This window comes from Chrysemys picta, unplaced genomic scaffold (genome assembly GCF_011386835.1).
Source record: "Chrysemys picta bellii isolate R12L10 unplaced genomic scaffold, ASM1138683v2 scaf1831, whole genome shotgun sequence".
NCBI classification, from domain to species: domain Eukaryota; kingdom Metazoa; phylum Chordata; order Testudines; family Emydidae; genus Chrysemys; species Chrysemys picta.
In genome coordinates, this window is record NW_027054536.1 from 1 (window position 1) to 11,433 (window position 11,433).

The following is an 11,433-nucleotide window of genomic DNA, read 5'->3' on the forward strand; positions in this document are numbered from 1 at the left end:
AACCAGTGGCTGAAGCTATAAGGCCCGAACAGTGAACAATGAGGGTGATCAACCACCGGAATGTGCTGCCAAGGGAACTAGCAGACTCTCCATCTCTCGATGTCTTCAGCTCCCGACCGGCTGCTTTTCTGGAGGGCACACTGTACTGCAGCCAGACACGTCGCTGGGCTCAGTCCAGAGTAACTGGGTGACATTCTCTGGCCTGCGTTACACAGGAGCCTGACTAGATGATCTACCGGTCCCTTGATGTGATGAATCGAGCTCTGGGTCATCACACAGACAGCGGGGCATCGGTTCCATGCAGCTCCTGTTACTACTGCACCTATGAAGGCAGAGCCTTTCCATCTGCTAATGAGAGCTGGGATGCTGCACAGAGGTAATATGCCAGTGGCCCCATACCGACATCGAGGGGCCCAACCCAGCCCGGGCCAGTCGTACCTCAGCACGGGCCAGTCGTACCTCAGCCCTAAGCGAAAGGGAAAGCATGGAAGGACCACGTGGCTCACTCAAGCAACATCCCCCTGAAGGAGCAGAAATGCAGCCCACACTACGTCAACGTACAGAAGCATCAGCTGTGACAGGGAAGGCGTAAGGAGGCTCAGAGGGAACCAGAATGGCCAGCAGCAAATAGGAACTTCTGTAAGTCTCGGAGAACCAGAAAGCTGGTGAGAGTCGCTGGCCCTGCTAGATCAGCAGAGGGTGAGTGGAACAACCAGAGAGGACGAGACACTGAGCAGCAGGGTTGCTAAAGTCTTCAGGGGGGAGGGATAGCTCAGTGGTTTGAGCACTGGCCTCCTAAACCCAGGGTTGTGAGTTCAATCCTTGAGGGGGTCATTTAGGGATCGGGGCAAAAATCTGTCAGGGGATTGGTCCTGCTTTGAGCAGGGGGTTGGACTAGATGACCTCCTGAGGTCCCTTCATATTCTATGATTCACCACAGAGAATGAGGGGAGATTCCCACCCCTGTGCTCCTCTTTGGTAACAGAGATGAGGGACAGAGGTGTCAGACACGGGGCTGCTGAGACATGGCTCAGGGCCGTCGCAGTTAGTGCCCAGGCAAGGGGAAGACCCAGAAGCTCTGGTGGGACAGGGGAACAAGGGGCTGATGTGGGGATCACATCACAACGAGCCCACAGGGATCTCCACCAAAGCACTGCCAGGGGCTGCAGCCCCTGGGATTTGCGCCCAATGAGGAGATTCGGGTCCATGCAACTAGCCACAGCTGGGCCATGGTGGGAAGGGTCTCCAGGCCACCGTTACACAGGGTGAGGAGTGGGGAGGGTGCTCAGGGAGTTCATTTACCTGTCTGAGGCTCTGGACAAGCTCATCCTCCTCGGCAGTCAGGCGCGTGGCATAGCAGTAGCTCATCGGCAGGTACACCTGGCGGCAGTGACACCACAGCGTGGAGGGGTGGGCTGGCATCCACGCCGGGAGCAGCCTGTCACACAACAGAGGGACGTTGTCGGCAGTGTGCGGGATGGGGAGTGGGGAGCCGCAGGGACACGGCACAGTTAAGGACAGGGGTGTGGGCAGTCAGAGGGGTAATGTGCCCAGGAGACACCCGGGGCCCAGGATAGCCGCTGCCTCAGCGTTAGAGCAGCCCTACAGGACAACGCACCGACCCCAGGCGATCGCTGCTCTGTGCTCCTTGGGTGTGGGGGACGTGGAAGAGAAGCTGGAGCCCTCGTTTGGAGCCAGGAGACTGTCTCCTCCCGCCCGAGGACAGCGTTCTGGGCTCTCCCAGCAACCCAGCAAGGCTGTTATCCTGGACAGGGCCTCTGCCAACAGACTGCATCTGATTCCCTGTGGTTCGTGTTAACGGGGTGCGGAGGGAGGCGCAGGGAATAAACAGCCTCTCCAGCGGGGAACATGCCAGTGGGCAATGCTGCCACTAGTTTCCCTGTAATCAGCCAGCTGCCTGAACTCCCTCGCTTCACACTGCCCCCTGCTCCTGGCCCCACGGCCAGCTCAGGCACCAGCTGTCCCTGAGGGCTGGGGGAGTCTGCGGCACGCCCAGCTCCAGGAGAGGGACAGCCGTGGCATGCCAAATGGGGAGGAACTGTGTCAGGACCCAGCACAGGTTCAGCCCCAGGAGGGAGGGACTTGGGGAGAGCGCAACGTGTGGGTCTGGAGGCTGGCAGAGAGGGCAGGAAGGCTGGAGGTCGAGCAGGTGGGCCGAGCTTGGATGGGGGAGGGAAGGTCATCAACAGAACATCCCTCCCGCATCAGCCCACGCCCCGTGCCAGGAATGGTGCCTGGTTTCCGTGCCCGAAGCCTCCTGGCCCAGGCTGAGTGGGAGAATGGGGGACTGGTGCAGGCTGGGGATTACTCTCAGGTTCCTGGTGTTCGGCGTCAGGCTCTCTGCTGGGTGCTGCTGCGAGGGGACAGGGCTGTGGCTTGGGACTGAAAATCAATACACTCTGCAGATACAGAATAGCACCTACCACAGCTCAGGGAACAGCGTGTTCATTCCCTCCCAGCTGTAAACGTTCAAGACGGCCAGCCAAAACTTCCCCCAGGACGGGATTCCCACAGCACCCCCTGGAGAGACAGACACAGATCTGGGCTCTGACGGCAGCCACGGGGGCCAGGGACACGGACCCTGCCATGTGACAGGGCATGAACAGAGGCTCCTGAATCCTGGTCTGGTCTGGTCGTGTGGCAGGCCAGGGACCCTGGAGAGCGGCAAGCCGGTGCGGCGGGCACACAACGGGCACTACACACCGACAGACACAGCCATTCAGAAACGACACCTGGGAAGCGTTTGCAACCAGTGAAGGAGCTGAGGTTTCACCGTCACCCCAGAAGGTAAGCGCGGCAGGGTGCTGGCACAGCAGGGTGCAGCATGGGCTGTGACATGCCACACGTGCTGCGCCAGCCAGGCCACGCTGGGAGAAGCTAAGGGCGGCAGGGCAGAAACTAACGTGCGAACTGCACATGCTGCCATACAGCCAAGGACAAGCCATTGCAAAGGCTCATGCCACTCTGGCCGCATGTCCCCTCGCCTACCACTCACCCCTTCGGAGCTGGGCAAGCCCTTCTCAACAGTCCCAGCCCCATGGCTGCTGGGGGGAGGACAGGATGCCGGAGAGCTCCAGCCACATGCTGACCTTTGCTGTGGAGGTTGATCCGAGCCCTCACGAGGTCCGGGTCATCGGGCCCAACCCCCAGGATCCTCAGGGACGTGTAGTTGAGCGCTGTGCCAAACACCGTCGATTTGTCTTCCACGTGCCTGCCACATACAGAGAGCAGGGAAGTCAGACATGGCCGAGCGCTCGTGCAATCAACCGAGACTGGTTTTATTGGGGCAAACCTACCCAGGGGGTTAGAGCTAACTGAGCAAACTAACTGAAAAGCAACCGCCCTGGGCCATGCTGCTGGGAAAAGGGAACAAAATGCTCCCAGCCCCTCACTCTAGTGGTCTCCCCATGGTGAAGGAGGGCTCTGGTCACGCCACGTGCTGGCCTCCACGGCACTGCAGCTCCAGCTCTCAGCATAGCTCTGAGCCGTTTCCCACATGTAAGGGAGCACCAGGCCAAGCTCTGGATGCTGCGGGGGAGCTTCAGAAGCACTCAGCCATGGCCTAGCCTGTCCCCGCTGAAGCCATAGGCAAGTGCTCTCGTCAAGGCAAGGGGGGGCAGAATGACGCCAACGCCGAGTACTTCGAACACCCACCGTTGCGTTGCTGTGTGATTCAGTACGGCGGCACTGCCGGAGCTAAAGTCACCCCAGAAATGCCGATGAAGCGGGGCTTGATTTGCTAATGAAATCAGAGTGTTTCCCTCCCAGGGGCCAGCTTGGGGGCTGGTGGGATTTCAGGGATTTTGTTTAATAGGTTGAAGGCGAGACACAGAAAATGAGCCAGTTTTGAACATTCTCCCTCGTTTCCTAGTGCTCCTCTGGGTCCCCCTCACCTCCGCTGGAATAGGGAAACCTGCCTAGACAATGGCGGAGAGGTGGCAGTGCAGGCATACGTTTCTACCGTGATTTCTTTCCCTTTCACCAAGGCCTCTGATCACAGACCCTCCTCCTAGAGACGGGAAAGACACTTCTCCAGTGAAGCCAAGACAGAATGCACATAACAGCCAGAATGCCTCTGCAGACCAGCCCTGACACCACCCCAGCAATGTTCCCGGCGAACAGGTAAATGGAATGAACATCTCTATGCGTATACGGTTATGCTGTTAAGAAATAGGCCTGATATTTTGCACAAGTGCCATCTGACTCCGACAGACTCGGTAGTACCTGCTGCTAATCCCCAGCACCCTCCTACAGTTGTAATGGCAGAATCGGTGTCCCCTTCGGCTCCAGCACCCCCACAGGCTCTAGAGAGTGCCCCCTCGGTGGGATTGTATCCGTTGATTACTGAGAATGTGGTAGCCCGTCCAGGAACACAGGATCGTGCAGCCCAGATTGTGCCAGTGTATTCTCATGTGCCTTTTAACCCAGTGCACCTAGCTGCCTTTAAGGCAGAAGCAGGGGAATTCTCAACGAATCCAAATCGGTTTATTTCAATCTTTGAAGGGTGTCTAGCAAGCCATAAGCCTGACTGGGATGATTGCAATATACTGATGAGAACCTTGTTGTCTGAGGTGGAGCGGAATTAGGTTATAGCCAAGGCTAAGGAGGAGGCACAGAGAAGGCATTTAAGGTTTTAAAAAGGAAAGCTATTGGACACCAGAGGTTGTACCGAGTAGAATCCTCAGAAGTGGGTGTGCTTGTCCTGGTTTGTTGCTCCAAAGCTCTGTATAGAAGTTATGTTACTGGAAGGGTGTATAAAGGCAATGTGTATGTGTTCATTGTTGGGAAAAGGTGTATGAGTGAAGAGTGGAAGGTTCCTTTGGAGGTTAAAAGTCAAGAAAGGGAGAAGGAAAAAGAACAGAACGAGTTAACTGGAAAATATAGCTAGCAAGCTCAGTCCAAAGATAAGATGCTGGCCCCATCCAAGGACATTGTTCACAGCTAAGACTTGGCTGACAACCAAGAAAAGGGGGGCCTGAATGTGCCCAAGCAACTATGAGATCTGCAAAGTACTGCAAGGCATAAGGAGGACAACAGAAGGGTTAAAAAGCAGCTTTGCTGGACAGTATTGGCCCAGGGATTTAAAAATTCCCCCACTCTGTTCGGCCAGGCTCTGACCAGAGACTTGGAGGAGTGGAATAATTCAGACAGAGCCCTGCTCCTGCAATATGTAGATGACTTGCTAATTGCTGCCATGGGTCTAATCCCTTGTCTCAAAGAGTTTGGACTGTGGGCTAAACCTCTGTATGAATGTGTTAAGGGAGCGGATCATGACCCCTTTCACTGGTCCCAGAAGCGGACAGGGCATTTAAAATCTTGAAAAGGAAGCTGATGGAAGCCCCAGCCCTGGGTCTGCCGGATCTCTCTAAGTCGTTCCAACTGTATGTGCATGAAAGGAAAGGGATAGCCCTGGGAGTGCTTACTCAGTTATTAGGCACCTGGAAACGTCCCGTGGCATAGTTCTCTAAACAACTGGATCAAGTTTCAAAGGGGTGACCAGCATGCTTGAGGGCGGTCGCAGCCACTGCCTTAGTGCTTGGGGAAGCTGAAAAACTGACACTGGGAGGAACTGTGCAAGTGTATATTCCCCATATGGTCCGAGCCCTGCTGGACACTAAGGGTGGTCTCTGGCTCACACAGGCTCGGGTTGCTCGGTATCAGGCAAAACTGTTAGAGAATCCTGAAGTTACCCTGCAAACCTGTCCCTCCCTTAATCCAGCTACACTGCTACCAGAGACAGAAAAGCAGGAACATGACTGTCTGGAAATCATAGATGCCCACTACTCCAGCTGCCCAGATTTAAAAGATCAGCCACTCCCAAATGCTGACTTGGAATGGTATACGGATGGCAGTAGTGCCGTTGTAGATGGGCAAAGGAGGGCGGGTTATGCTATTGTGACCCTTCATGATACCGTGGAAGCTGAAAGTTTCCCTGCTGGGACATCTGCCCAGCTTGCTGAACTAGTGGCCCTGACTCGTGCACTCGAGCTGGCAAAAGACAAACGGGTTAATATCTTTACTGACTCAACGTATGCTTTTGGGGTATTGCATGCTCACGCTGGTCTGTGGAAGCAAAGGGGAATGCTAACAGCCCAAGGTTCCCTGGGTAAGCTTGGGTCTCAAATTCTCCGGCTGTTAGAGGCAGTACAACTCCCCTCAGCAGTAGCAGTGGTGCATTGCAGAGCCCATCAAAAGGAAGATCAAGATGTAACCAAGGGCAATGCCAGAGCAGACAGGGAAGCCAAGTGTGCTGCTACCCTGAAATCACCACCAGAGGAGAATGCCCAAATGCATGCCCTCATCCCATCAGCAGGTGAGCTTGCAGCCCCTCAGTACTCCCAAGAGGACAGAAACCTGGCTGACAGGCTCGGTCTCCAGGAAAAGGAGGGATGGCTTTATTCCACAGAGGGAAAAATCCTCCTGCCCAAGGGCCTGATCCGACCAGTGTTGCAGAAACTGCATCAAACCACCCACGCAGGCAGAGAGGCTCTTATCCAGCTTATGAATAAATATTTTCTAACCTCTGGACTTAAACCCCTAGCACCACAGATACAGGCTGAATGTTTAATCTGCCAAAAGAATAACCTCGACCAGGAGTAGCAGTATTGCCAGCCACTCTGGAACCTACCCCAGGCCCAGGATTGGTGTGGCAAATAGACTTTACTGAGTTTCCCAGGACCCAAGGGTACAGGTACCTCCTTGTCTTGGTGGATCGATTCAGCGGATGTCCCGAAGCCTTCCCATGTCGTAACAACACTGCCAAAACGGTGGCTCTTACGTTTGTCAAGGAGATCATTCCTCACTTCGGACTCCCCCAGTGGATGGAATCTGATAACGGAACACACTTCACATCTCAAGTTGTTCAAAAGATATCAAGTGCCTTGCAAATCCTCTGGAAGCTCCACACACCCTTGCGACCACAAGCCAGTGGAGTAGTGGAACGCACAAATCAGACACTTAAGCGACACCTCTCAAAGGTCTGTCAGGAGGCCTTTCGTAGGTGGCCTGATGCTTTGCCCCTTGTGTTACTCCATATTCGCGCTCTCCCCAAGGGCAGGTTAGGGCTTAGTCCCTTCGAGATTATATTTGGAAGGGCATGGCCTCTGAACAGTACACCGGTTCTGGCAGGAGAGTGGGAAATGGGGTGTGGTTTCTTGTCTCAGTACATGTGCTCTCTGTCTGCTGTTCTTTCTTCTCTTCACAGATACACCAAAGATTCACAGCCTCTTCTGCTGGATGCCCCTGTCCACTCCTTACAGCCTGGTGACTCCGTTCTCGTTCGGACCTGGAAGGATGAACCTCTCCAAGAGAAGTGGAAGGGACCCCACACCGTCCTGCTGGTCTCCCACACGGCAGCAAAGGTCGAAGGGCACAAGAACTGGATTCATCACTCTCGACTGAAAGCAGTACCCACTCCTGAACAGTGAACTGTCCAGCCTGCAGAGAAGACTGCCAGTGACGATTTGGGACTTAAGCTGTTATTCAAAAGACAGTAAGGGTCACTGGGAATGCCTGGTGATCTCTCTGAACAGCCACAGCGCACTCCCCGCGAGAACCCTGAGCATTGGTTCTGTCTATTCACAGTAGGCCGACCTAGCCTATGGTCCTGGTCCTTTAATTTCTTGATTTGTTTAGTGTCACTGATTCTTATCTTCTGGGCATTGGGGTTGTTGTAATCACAATATAGATTCAGGTTTAGGGTCTCTCACAACATTCCTTTTTGTCACAGAAGCAATCCTTCTGTTACCTACTGTTTCACCCACCTCGCATGCAGGATGGGGAGCTATCCCTACAGACATGGCTACCAATACCTATGAGGCCCTGAAAATTGCCTTTGCCCATGAGTTCAATCTCTCCCACTGTTGGATATGTGCCCAGTCTCCCCACCATTCGGCTGGATTGCCCTGGAGAGTAGTTCCCCAAAATTGGTCAGACTTTTGTCAAAGGTGGATGGTTACCAGCAGCAGCACCTCTGACAATTTAAGTTGGGATCCAACTGTACAGCAGAAGCTCCTTATGGCCTACACAATGGCTCCTGGGATTCCCACTATAGTAGCACTCTTAAGCCCCAGCCTATTCGTCTACGCCCTCCACCCACTGGTCTCATATGTTATCAGCAAGCCAGTACAAGTAATCATACCTGGTTTGCAGGCATTAGTAGGTGTAAATTTTATATTAGTCCTGGTATAAGTCTCACTATTCCTGTACTAAATGCCACCAGTTGGCAAACTGGCACTGCATTCTTTGCCCTTTCCCCACAAGCCACCCTACGGGACCTACAAGGTAACAATGGAAAGGCTAGTTATGGTGAAGCATTCTGGATTTGTGGTAATAGTGCCTACAAATGGCTTCCTCATGCTTGGCATGGTAGCTGTTACAAAGGCTATCTCGCTCCTCCCCTCCGTGTTCTATCCCAGGCTCCCTCAGGTCACCCTCGGTACTATCGATCCTTGAGAGCTACCATTGAACCCATCGGAGAAGGAGACAGGTTTGGAATGATATTCCTCCCTACTTATGGGGTGGGACGGCTAGCCCAACTCTACAGAAGACTTTCTAAATTTCTCACTCAGTTTGCCAATGATACCCTAGCCATAGAAAAAGGCATAAGCTCTGAGCTGTACCAGCTTCGATTGCTGTCTCTACAAAACCGCCAGGCCCTAGATTATGTGTTAGCCTCACGGGGCGGGGTCTGTGCCCTTATTGGAGAAGAATGTTGTACCTATGTCTCAGAGTTTTCACAGGATATTAACAAGCACATCTTGTCAGCCGAACAGGCCTTGAACCAGTGGAAGGCCCAGGAAGGAGAACCCACTATTTTTGATTCCCTTTGGGGCTGGTTACCTGGTCTAGGAGGACTAGGGGGAGGCATTGTTCACATCTTGCTCACAGGTGTTGTGATATGTTTTGTTCTTTTCCTTTTGCTAGCTTGCTGTAAAGTGCTCATACATAAGATTTGTACCTCCCATTCCCCAGAAGTTCCTTTATACTCTCTCATTGTTGATCCCAATTGCATGGAACTTAATCGCATGTTGTCTTTAGAGTATGAGAAAACTCTGCCAAAGGTTTGTTGAGTGTTCTCAAAGGAGGGAATTGTTGACGTCACTAGACATAGCTACCAGGTAACTCGGAGGAGTGGAAGGCCATAAGTGCCGATGAAACTCCCCTGCTCTGGGTCTAAGTGAGCCACAGTAACTCCATCTTGTGAACTTTCACCTACCTACATGCTCACAGCTTAATGCTGAAGCAGAATATGTAATGGTCAGCTTTTTCTAGCAGACAGCTGCAGTTTCGCTCACACTAGCAGAACTTTTTGTGATAATGCAGGGAAAGGGGGAGGGAAAGGCCTAGTGCGTAGAGCTTGCAAGGTCGAAGATAAGCATGCGAATGGGAACTTTTCTAATGTACTGCCTGCTGTAACTGTTGTCGCGGAGGGAGGGGTAGGAAGAAACCAGAACAAAAGGCTTACTGAAAACAGCTTGGAATATAAAAGGGAAAACTTGCTTGTATTTGCTGCGCTTATGATTTGAGACATGCTGGTCTCCTGAGTGCCTTTTCGAGATCTCGAATAAACTTGGTTTGCTTCTCCACCCTGGTGTGTCTATTGGTGCGACGCACACCGGGCAACGAACCCTGTTGCCCCCTCGGGGCCCTCTGGGCCAGCAACACCCCTATAGAGCTGATATATCACATATAGGATGACAACCTACTGCCTCTGCCATCACTTACTCCATTAGCTCAAGTGGCAGAAGTCTGTGCAGTGGATCTAAAGATTCATCAGCAGGGTTGGAGCCATGCGAGTTTCACGATGATTCCACATGACAGAATTTCTGGGGCAGTTCAATTTTGATTTTTACAAAAAAACCTGGGGAAATGCATACAGAAATAGGGTGACCAGATGCCTAAATAGGGGAATCGCAAGTAGGAGCAGAGAGGTTATTTTATCTCTGTATTTGGCACTGGTGCAATCACTGCTGGAATGCTGTGTCCCGTTCTGGGGTGCACAATTTAAGAAGGATGTTGATAAATTGGAGAGTGTCCAGAGAAGAGTCACAAGACTGATTAAAGGATTATAAAACATGCCTTATAGTCATCGACTCAAGGACCTCAATCTATTTAGCTTAACAAAAAGAAGGTTAAGAAGGGGCTGGGGCTGTGTAAGGGGGTAAAACCCCGGCTGATTTGGGAAGTGGCTGCAGCAGGGGCCACGCCCCAAACGGAGCCACTCAGCCTGATAAGAAGGCCAGGGCAGGCAGAAGCTGAGGAGTCTCCCTCTGACAGGAGAGAGAGACAGGCCTGGCTGCAGGGGGCTCACGGGGCACCTAGAGTGAGGCAGGGCTGGGGAATGGCCTTGGGGGCTGGGAAGCCCTAGGCCAGCAACTCCCCAGGCTGCAGGGCCTGGTCCTAGGCCCACGTAGGTATTGGGGTTGCAGGGTAAGACAGAAAACACAGATGGATACAACACACAGCCAGGAAGCACAGGTACCAATAAGACAATGATGACCACAGTGATAACCATTTGATAGTATATTTAGTGCGTGTCAGATGCAGAGAGAGCTGCTGCTTTTCATAAGTTGCATTAATAACAATCAGTGTAGAAATAATTAGGAAGCACACGCTGTGACAGGTTGGGTCACAGAAACACCCTGGGGACTGCCACCTGATGTGCTGAGACTACCTCTGAGCCCATTTTCCCAGGCAGCTTGGGACTTCGGTACCCTGTCTTGTTGAGCCAGACAGACTAGCCTGCTGCAAAAACAGACCCAGGTCTGAACCATGTTTCCAAAAGCTGCAGGCTTAACTGAAAACAGCTTAAGAAGTGCTCCTGTCTCCAGCACCCAGATACCCAGTTCCCCATGGGGTCCAAACCCCAAATAAATCCATTTTACTCTGTATAAAGCTTATATAGGGTAAACTCATAAATTGTTCACCCTCTATAACACTGATAGAGAGATATGCACAGCTGTTTGCTCCCCCAGGTATTAATTACTTGTTCTGGGTTAATTAATAAGGAAAAAGTGATTTTATTAAATATAAAAAGTAGGATTTAAGTGGTTCCAAGTAATAACAGACAGAACAAAGTAAATGACCAAGCAAAATAAAACAAAAACACGCAAGACTAAGCCTAATACAGTGGGAAACTAAATGCAGGTAAATCTCACCCTCAGAGATGTTCCAATAAGCTTCTTTGACAGACTAGACTCCTTCCTAGTCTGGGTCCAGCAATCACTCACATCCCCGTAGTTACTGTCCTTTGTTACAGTTTCTTTCAGGCATCTCTTTGGGTTGGAGAGACTATCTTTTGAGCCAGCTGAAGACAAAATGGAGTGGTTTCCAGGGGTTTTTATATTCTCTCTCGTGGCGGAAACCCCTTTGTTCTCCTGTGCAAGATCACAGCAACAAGATGGAGTCTGT

The 11,433-nt window shown here is 52.2% G+C and overlaps 2 long non-coding RNA genes across 4 annotated transcripts; one reads left to right on the forward strand and one right to left on the reverse strand.

The window, feature by feature from the left end:
* Positions 1-1,300: 1,300 nt before the first annotated feature.
* LOC135980099 (uncharacterized) lies at positions 1,301-3,327 on the reverse strand. 2 transcript variants are annotated; one of them, XR_010597326.1, is made up of 3 exons: positions 3,017-3,327; positions 2,445-2,541; positions 1,301-1,438 (listed from the first exon to the last, which is right to left on the reverse strand). It is a non-coding gene; the product is annotated as an uncharacterized LOC135980099 (long non-coding RNA). The 2 variants fall into 2 exon arrangements; XR_010597325.1 differs by having other exon boundaries at positions 3,111-3,322.
* LOC135980100 (uncharacterized) lies at positions 2,537-9,608 on the forward strand. 2 transcript variants are annotated; one of them, XR_010597328.1, is made up of 3 exons: positions 2,537-2,808; positions 4,008-4,143; positions 7,226-9,608. It is a non-coding gene; the product is annotated as an uncharacterized LOC135980100 (long non-coding RNA). The 2 variants fall into 2 exon arrangements; XR_010597327.1 differs by having other exon boundaries at positions 4,008-9,608.
* The last annotated feature ends 1,825 nt before the right edge of the window (positions 9,609-11,433 follow it).